This window comes from Miscanthus floridulus, chromosome 7 (assembly GCF_019320115.1).
Source record: "Miscanthus floridulus cultivar M001 chromosome 7, ASM1932011v1, whole genome shotgun sequence".
Lineage (NCBI taxonomy): Eukaryota > Viridiplantae > Streptophyta > Magnoliopsida > Poales > Poaceae > Miscanthus > Miscanthus floridulus.
In genome coordinates this window covers 80,838,447-80,847,766 of record NC_089586.1, presented here as the reverse complement: position 1 = coordinate 80,847,766, position 9,320 = coordinate 80,838,447, and the positions used below count along the sequence as shown (strand labels likewise).

General features: G+C 46.6%; 1 pseudogene; it reads left to right on the top strand.

Annotated features, from left to right (window-relative positions):
- The first annotated feature begins 387 nt into the window (after positions 1 to 387).
- LOC136465724 (interactor of constitutive active ROPs 2, chloroplastic-like) lies at positions 388 to 8,410 on the top strand (annotated as a pseudogene).
- The last annotated feature ends 910 nt before the right edge of the window (positions 8,411 to 9,320 follow it).

The following is a 9,320-nucleotide window of genomic DNA, read 5'->3' as shown; positions in this document are numbered from 1 at the left end:
AATCCACTTTTATCCCCTCTAATATTGTGTCGGTCTAATTTTAAGTATTAACTACAAAACCGTCTAGTACCGGTACCCCAACCGTCAAAACCGTTCACTTTTAGCATCTAGGCGAGAACAAAGCTGTTTTGACCAACGTTAAACGGTTTTGACACGCAACCTCCATCTCAGTGACATGTGGAGCCCACGCGTCATCAACTCAATCTCTCCCTCTCCATCCTCACGGCCTCGCGCTCCTGAACGAGAGGAAGGCGGCCGTGGCGCCAACCGCGGCAGCACACGAGTGGTCCGCGAGCGAGCCGTGCCACCCGGCGCCCGAGCGCCTTCACGACACCGTCCGCACGCTCAGGGCGTGGTGCGGCACCGGCGGAGCCTCCTCCTCCTACGATGAAAAGGAGGCCACCGACGATGAAGCTGCCAGAGCTGGAGTCCCAGCTGTCGCAGCTGCAAGACGAGCTCAAGAAGGCCAAGGAGCAGCTCCATTCCTCCGAGCTCTTCAGGAAGCGGGCCCTGCAGGAGGCCGACGATGCCAAGGCGCACGCCGCCGCGGCATCCGCGCAGGCGCGCGACTCCGAGGCGCAGCTCGCCGAGCTCTCGTCGGCCGAGGAGGCGCGCCTCCTGGAGCTGTGTCGCCGGTCTCAGGAGCGCGACCGCTCGTGGCAGTCGGAGCTGGAGGCCATGCAGAAGCAGCATGCCGCTGACTCGACCGCGCTAGCGGCGCGATGGGCGAGGTGCACCGCCTCCGCGTCCAGCTCGCCGCCACGCCACGCGCCGACCGCCGGCAGGACGTGGTGGAGGCGCTGGCAACCATCGACAAGCTCAGGGTGAAGCTCAAGGTGAGCGAGGAGGCCGAGGCGCAGGCACGCGCCTTGCACGAGGAGTGCAAGCAGCAGCTGGAGGCGAGCCGGGCCACCATCAATTCACTGCTCACCGATGGGTCCAAGCTGATGGACTCGTTCAGCCTCGTGGTGAAGGAGCTCGAGGAGTCACGTGCCAAGGTCAAGGTGTTAGAACTATAGATCGTACTAGGGATAGATCCGAGGGGCTACTTGCGGTTAAATAGAATCACGAGCTCTAGTACATCTACTATTGCAACGAGAGACATAGAGGGGTGGACTAGAAGATGGACGTGTCAAACCTGACACCGCATTGGAAGATCCACTCGCGTCTGCCATAGAGTCGATCTGCGCTTGGGTAGCGATGGTCGGGGAAGAGGATGTTAGTGATGGGCAGTGGCGACCGACGGTGAAGGCAGTGAAGTCCGGTGACGCAGTCCGGAGGCGGCACGGCTAGTGGCTTCCCATCACTGGCTGCGCCCCTCTCTGATCGAATTAGGGTTTAGATGTCAGTGGGGAGCTCGGCTTAGGTCAACCTCATGATAAGAGCCGCCGGCCCCCACCTCTTTTTATAGAGTAGTGTGACAGGAGCCCTCCAGCCATGGTGGGTTGGGCGCCCCCGATCAGGGAGCGAATCAAAGGCCCAACTGGGCCGTTGGGTCCAGTTAGGATTAGAGATCAATCTAACAATCTCCCCCTTGATCTCTTTCCATCTTTCACTTTCATATCATTTACTTTTGTTCATTCCATTACGGATTAGCGCATAGAGCATGTCTCATCGTCACGGTCCATTGCCGATAGATTTAACAGCTACAACACATTACTCTGTTCTGAAATAGATACTTATCTTTGGGCCTTCTTTTGTCTAGGAATTATAGGCTTTCCTTTAAACCCATGTCGGCTACATGTTCTCTGAACACGTTGGGTGGTAAGCCTTTTGTAAGCGGATCCACGAGCATCTTTACGGTACTTATATGCTCAAGACTTATGACTTGATCCTGGACTTTATCTTTCACAACATAATACTTTATGTCAATGTGTTTGGCAGCACCACTTGACTTATTGTTGTGAGCATACTATACTACCGGATTATTATTGCAGTATAACTTAAGTGGTTTATAGATGTCGTCAACCACCTTCAAACCAGGTATGAACTTCTTTAGCCAGTTCACCTGCCCCGTTGCCTCATAACACGCTACAAACTCGGCATACATTATGGACGATGTAGTGATGGTTTGCTTTGAGCTTTTTATGAAATAGCTCCCCCTGCGAGAGTGAATACATATCCAGACATAGATTTTCTATCATCTCTCGCATAATCAGAATCTGAATATCCCACTATATGGAGTGAATCAGATCTTCTATACATCATCATGAGGCCTTTCGTTCCTTGTAAATAACGCAAGACTTTCTTTACCAATTTCTAGTGTTCTGTTCTAGGATTGCTCTGGAATCTACCAAGTAACTCGGTAACAAATGCCAAGTCAGGGCACGTGCATAATTGAGCATATTGCAAGCTTCCAACAGCTGAAGCATATGGAACCACTTTGATTTGATCGATCTCATATTGGTTCTTGGGGCATTGAAAATCCCCATATCTATCGCCCTTGACTATAGGAGCAGGTGAGGGACTACATTTGTGCATACTGAATTTCTTTAAGATCTTTTCTACGTATGCCTTTTGTGACAGTCCTAATATCCCTTTACTTCTATCTCGGTGAATCTCGATCCCTAGAACGAATAAAGCTTGACCAAGATCTTTCATATCAAATTTTGAGGACAAAAACTTCTTTGTCCCCAGTAGTAGACTGACATCACTACTAGCAAGTAAGATATCATCCACATACAGGAAGGAAGATAGACTTCCCATTCTTAAACTTTGTATAGACACAATTGTCCTCTACATTCTCTTTAAACCCAAAATTCCTTATTGTCTGATCAAACTTTAAGTACCACTGTCATGAAGCTTGTTTTAATCCATAAATGGATTTCTTTAGGCGGCATCCCATTCGTTCTTTTCCTTCCATGACAAAACCTTTTGGTTGTGCCATGTAAACACTTTCCTCCAAGTCCCCGTTGAGAAATGTCGTCTTTACATCCATCTGATGTAATTCTAAATCGTAATGTATCACTAATGCCATTATGATTCTGAAGGAATCCTTACATGAGACTGGAGAAAAGGTCTCATTGTAATCAATCCCTTCTCTTTGCATAAAGCCTTTTGCCACAAGTCATGCTTTATATCTCTCTATATTCCCTTGAGAGTCAAGCTTTGTTTTGTAGACCCATTTACAGCCTACTGTTTTGGCTCTTTTAGGAATTATCTCCAAATCCCAAACTTTATTGGCATTCATAGATTTCATTTCATCTTCCATGGCCTCAAGCCACTTTGATGAATGATCACTTCTCATGGCTTCTTCAAATGAGGTGGGATCATCCTCCATTTGAAATTCCTCAGTGTTGTACACTTCATAATCAGCAGGAATAGCTGATTTTCTAACTCTTTGAGACCTTCTAGGGGCCTCCATACTTGGCACATCTTCTGTTTGAGGCTGTTGTTGCTCTCCCTCATGTGTGGCAATTGGTTCTATAGGATCCTTGAAGAATAGGTTCCTCATCATCATTCATTGTTGCCACAGGCGGAATAACAACAGGTGTTTGCACCATAGTATCTTGCACTGTCGGTGCAGCGACAACAGGTAGTGAAAAAAATGGCTCGTGAATTATCGGAGTGGGCGCATACATCCGCTTCTCTTCAAGGTCAATTTCTCAAGCTACCATGCTCCCCCCTCAACATTTCATCCTCTAGGAAGACAGCGTGTCTCGTTTCCACAAACTTTGTATGTCTGTCTAGACAGTAGAAATGAAAATCTTTTGACTTTTCTAGGTAACCAATAAAATGGCAACTCACTGTTTTGGGATCTAGCTTCCCAATGTTTAGGTTAAATACTTTAGCCTCAGTAGGACTCCCCCACACACATAAGTGATTTAGTGAGGGTACTCTTCCTGTCCACAACTCATACGGTGTTTTGGGCGCCGACTTACTTAGTACTCTATTAAGAATATGAATGGCGGTTTTTAACGCCTCCATCCACAGCCTCAACGGTAAGGTGGAGTAACTTATCATACTGCGCACCATATCAATTAGGGTACGATTGCGCCTTTCAGCTACTCTATTCTGTTGAGGTTCGCCCGATGTAGAATACTGGGCTACTATGCCATTCTCTTGTAAGAACCTTGCAAAAGGTCCAGGAACTTGGCCATATAGGGTATGCCGACCGTAGTACTCCCCCCATGGTTGGACCTGACTATCTTAATCTTTAAATTGTGTTGGTTTTCAACTTCTACCTTAAATATCTTAAATTTATCCAATGCTTCTGTTCTTTCTTTGATTGGATAAATATAGCCATAACGGGAGTAATCATCTGTGAATGTTATGAATGAATCATAACCATCCACACTCTTTACAGGAAACGGACCACAGATGTCTGTGTGAATAATCTGTAGAATTCCTGTGCTTCATTTGACATCTTTCTTAATTTTCTTTACATACTTTCCTTTAATGCATTCTCTGCATTGTTCTAAATCTGAGAGCTCTAATGGAGGAAGAATATCATTCTTAACTAGTCTTTCTATTCTCTCCCTCGAAATATGGCCTAAACGATAGTGCCATAATTTCAACAATGCATCATGAGCTCTCTTTCGTTTTCTGTTTACATCCACAGACGAGGATACATCCACATTGTCGCACACAACATTCCCATCATCGCATACAACATTCACATCATCACGTAGTGATAATAAATAAAGCTCATTTTGTAAGATAGCAAGACCAACACATGCATTATTAAATGTTATCTTACATTTGCCATTTCCAAAATGGCAATCATATCCATCATTGTCCAAACATGAAACACTAATCAAGTTCCTCTGTAATGAGGGAACATAAAGAACATCTCTATGTATAAGTTTGAAACCATCAGCAAGCTCTAGAGAAAGATCGCCAACGGCTTCAACTTCTGCTCAGACTCCATTTGCAACTTTAACGTGTCTTTCGCTTTTTGCGTAGTCCTCATCGAACAGGAATCCCTGTAAAGAATTAGCAACATAAACAGTTGCACCTGAGTCAATCCACCAAGTAGATTTCGAATACTGTACATACAGGGATTCATTTATGAACGTAATAATGTTCTCACCTTTCTTTGCCATGATCATCTTTAAGTAATTGGGACAATCTTTCTTATAATGTCCCATCTTCTTACAATAGAGACACTGGTCTTTCTCTACTGTGAACTTGTTCTGCTGAGGCTGATGCAGCATGGGACCCTTTCTCTTTGACTTTGAAGAGGAGTTAGCATTATTATTCTTTTTCTTATTGTCTTTCAAATAATTGATAGAGCCACCATTGGCAGCTTTCATTCTCTCCTCTTCTTGCACACACATAGCCATGAGCCTCTCCATGTCCCATTTCTCAGGCTGTATGTTGTAGTTGACAACAAAAGTGTCAAACTCTTTTGGCAAGGAAGCAAAAATCAGATGGATAAGGAACTCATCCTTGAGAGCCAGATCCATTGGTTTTAGCTTGGATGCCAAATTGCTCATCCTTAGTATGTGCTCTCTTATGCCACCATTACCTAGAGTACCTCTCTGTCACCAGCTGCTTTATCAGCTGGGTAGCATATGTCTTTGAAGAGCCAGTGAACTGACTCTTTATTCTTTCGAGATACTCGGTGATGGTGTCACACTCTGGGATTGAACCCACAATTGCAGGCTCAATCGTGTTCTTTATCATAGCCAAACACTTCTTGTTGGCAGTGACCCACTTCCTATGTTCAAGGTCATAGGATATTCTTTGGGATGCAAAATCCCTCTCTCTAGTTACCCAAGCGGCATCAGCCTCATTTGTCTCTCTCACCGGTGCCACAGGCTCTGTGGGACATGATGTGGTGACTACCCAGTCCACCTCAGCCAAGATGAAGGCCAGGTCGATCTTTTTCTTCCACTCAGTGTAGTTATCACCTTTGAGAGTGGGGATCTCTTTGATACAACCCATCAAGTTGTATCCGTCTGAAAACATAATTCAGATAGAGTGAGAACATAAATAATAACAATAACAATTACATATCTTAGTTCCAACATTGGTCAAAATTAAAACATACAATTATTCTCTACATTAATTCTACATCACCGTTGTGCAGAAATAGAATTAATGCAAGACAAAACATCATAATATTGCCATTAATAAATGTTGGTCAGAATAATAACAATATTATAATCAATTAAAACATATCCATTTTTCAAAATTAAATTCTCCTGTTGGTTCGAATTTAATAATAAAAATAACATCTTTAAATACATAGCGGAAAATAATTCAATTTTGTGAATTTTACCCACAGGAAAATTCTCTTTTCTATTTTCTTTAAGCCATTTATTCATTTTTCAGGAAATAAATATTTACTGGAAAAAGAAAAAAAACTGATCCATTTCGTACTGCTCCTTTGGCCCAGCAACCAAAACTACTCGGCCCACTTCCCTTGCGCGACGCCCGGCCGCACCTAGGCCGCAACCTGGGCCTGGGCCGGCAAAGCTGCTCGACCGCGCGTGCCCGCCTAGGCCGCATCGCTGGCCCGCTCGATCTGAGCCATCCACGCCGATCCGACAGCCGAGCGGCGATATCGCGCGAATAAAACGCCACCACGGCTGTGCGACCCGAAAACCCTAGCTCATTTGACACTTTGCTCTCTCTCTCTCTCTTCGCCGCTCTCTCTTCTCTCCTCAGCACAGTAGCACCGAGCGAGTAGACGACGGAGGGCAAACAGAGCCTCGACGCCGTCGCCGGCCCCCTCGCCAGTGAGCGTGCTCCACAGCGGGTGAGCGCGCCGTCGGCGAGTGGCCTGGCCGCGACGCCTCTTTGGCCAGAGCCCGACGAGCAACGCCCCCGGCTCGGCCTTCTTCTCCCCGCGCGTCGGTGAGGCAACAGCGCTGCGCAGCGGCGAGGTAGGCCTCCCTTTCCCCCAACATCCCCATATCTTTTCCTTCATCTGCTTTTGGATTTTCTTCTCGGATTTCATTCGATTTGGGGATTAGGGTTAGGGTTTCACTGTTGTTCTTTTCCCCGAATTGATTGCGGGTTTTAGGGTTCAGTTTAGACATGAAACCGAGCCCTCCTTCTTTCTTTCACCCAATTAGGGTTAGGGTTCATTCGAACCCTCTCTTCTTGTTAGAGCCGCACTGGATCTAACCTTCTTTTTCCTTTTCTAATCAGTTTACCCATTCTAGATCTAAAACCCTAGAAAACAATGGCTCTAGTACCATTGTTAGAACTGTAGATCGTACTAGGGATAGATCCAAGGGGCTACTTGCGGTTAAATAGAATCATGAGCCCTAGTACATCTACTATTGCAACGAGAGACATAGAGGGGCGGAGTAGAAGATGGACATGTCAAACTTGACACCACAGTGGAAGATCCACTCGCGTCCACCATGGAGTCGATCTGCGCTAGGGCAACAATGGTCAGGGAAGAGGACATCGGTGATGGGCAGTGGCGATCGGCGGTGAAGGCAGTGAAGTCTGGTAACACAGTCCAGAGGCGGCGCAGCTGGTGGCTTCCCATCACTGGCTGCGCCCCTCTCTGATCAGATTAGAGTTTAGATGTTGGTGGGGAGCTCGGCTCAGGTCAACCTCGTGATAAGAGCCGCCAGCCCCCACCTCTTTTTATAGCGCAGTGTGACAGGGGCCCTCCAGCCATGGTGGGCTAGGCGCCCCCGATAAGGGCATGAATCAAAGGCCCAACTGGGCCGTTGGTTCCAGTTAGGATTAGAGATCAATCTAACACAAGGCTCTCGAGGACGAGATCGCGGAGATGTCGTCAAAGGCCGCAAGCGACCGTGCAACTGCTCGGGCTCAGAGTCAGAGGTCGCCGAGCTGAGGGCGGAGCTAGGGGGCGCAGAGGCTAGGTACCAAGAAGAGAAGATCATTAGCACCGTCGAGACGCAGTGCGCGTACAAGCTCATGGACCAGATAAAGACAGAGTCCGACCTGCGGCACGGCAAGCTTGCGACGGCGCTCGAGGGCGCTAAGTCCGAGGTCATCTTCCTCAAGGCGAGCCTGTTCGACAAGGAATCCGAGCTATGGAGCGCACTAGACGTGAACAAGAAGCTACAAGCGGAGACGAGAACAGACAGCTCGGCCGACGCACTGAAGAAGCAGCTGCAGGGCGCGCTGCACGAGAACAGGCAGCTGAAGCAGGAGCTGCGTCAGCATGAGTCCGAGAAGGGCTCTGCAACCACGAGGACGGCGGATGCCGACGCGGTGAAGAAGGGCGAGATGGAAATCGAGCTGCGTCGCCTGCGGGTGCAGGCCGAGCAGTGGCGGAAGGCCACAGAGACAGCCATGGCGCTGCTGACGGTTGGCAAGGGTGGGAACGGCAAGGTCGTGGAGCGAGTCGTTGGAGGGCGGCAAGTACGCGGGCCTCTGCGAGGAATTAGACGACGACGTGGCCGCCTTCCTCGTCAGCGTCCAGGAGCGCGAGGCCGTGGCCGTGAGGATGGAGACGGAGGGACTGAGTCGATGACGCATGGGCCCCACCTCTCATTGAGATGGAGGTTGCGTGTCAAAACCGCTCGACGTCGGTCAAAACAGTCATGCCCTTGTCCATGTGCTAAAAGTGAACAGTTTTGACATTTGGGGTACCGGTACTAGACGATTTTGTTGTTGTGGGTTAAAATTAGACCGATATAATAGTTGAGGGACCAAAAGTAGACTTAATCCTTAAAAAAATCTATGCGTTGGGCTCTATTTGGAGTTATTTGCATTTTATTTGTTCTTAGTCCTAGTGTTTTATTGTATGTAGTCATGTTCGTTACTTCTCTAAATTATCATATTTGTACAATATCAAACATGGGATTGACCAAAAGAATGCTTAGCAAACTGCGTTTAAACGAGACTTTATGGATGACAGCAATCTTGCGGGTGCTATGCTCACTACATCTAGATCATATTTGTGCATTATCAGTAGTATTGACGTTGCTAGCCCTCCAAAAATAATTTAGTTAATTTGACTCTAACATATTTGGTACTCAATTTAGAGTATGGATTCTCTTGGTCGATCTCTTAATTTAGTATAACACAAAATGATGACTTAAATAAATATCCGAAGAACTCTAAATCTAGGACCAATGGAGACATATATTTTTTTGATAAAATATTTTGGGTACTAGTTTCATGTTTGTGCCAATTCCAAAATGAATTAGTTATGAATTCTTAATAAACAAACCAAAGTTTTTTTTGAAAAATACAAAACCACATTTGAAGCAAGCTAGAACACAAAATTTAGAGTTAGAGTAAATTGCATGGCCGGTCCTTAAAGTATTAAGTGGTTTTCATCTGGGTCACCAAACTATAAAATCGCATGTTTGACTGCCTAATGTATTTAAGTGATCTCATCCAGGTCCAAAATAGACATGAGCAGGGTTAGAAGGTGA